The following is a 447-nucleotide window of genomic DNA, read 5'->3' as shown; positions in this document are numbered from 1 at the left end:
TGTATATATATGTGTATATATATGTATGTATATATATGTGTATATATGTATGTATATATATGTGTATATATGTATGTATATATATGTGTATATATATGTATGTATATATATGTGTATATGTATGTATGTATATGTGTATATGTATGTATGTATATGTGTATATATATGTATGTATATATATGTGTATGTATGTATATATATGTGTATGTATGTATGTATATATATGTGTATGTATGTGTATGTATGTATATATATGTATATGTATATATATGTATATGTATGTGTATGTATATATATGTATATGTATATATATATATGTGTATGTATATATATGTATATGTATGTATATATATGTGTATGTATATATATGTGTATGTATGTATGTATGTATATATATGTGTATGTATGTATGTATGTATATATATGTATATGTATGTATGTATGTAT

The 447-nt window shown here is 18.3% G+C and overlaps 1 protein-coding gene across 1 annotated transcript in view; it reads left to right on the top strand.

Annotated features, from left to right (window-relative positions):
- Window positions 1-447, top strand: part of sox6 (SRY-box transcription factor 6) — a 136,940-nt gene that overhangs the window by 38,595 nt on the left and 97,898 nt on the right. The gene's annotated exons all lie outside the window — the stretch shown is intronic.

This window comes from Anarrhichthys ocellatus, unplaced genomic scaffold, assembly GCF_004355925.1.
Source record: "Anarrhichthys ocellatus isolate YVR2014 unplaced genomic scaffold, GSC_Weel_1.0 scaffold6, whole genome shotgun sequence".
NCBI classification, from domain to species: Eukaryota; Metazoa; Chordata; class Actinopteri; order Perciformes; family Anarhichadidae; genus Anarrhichthys; species Anarrhichthys ocellatus.
This window is presented reverse-complemented; position numbering and strand designations above follow the sequence as displayed.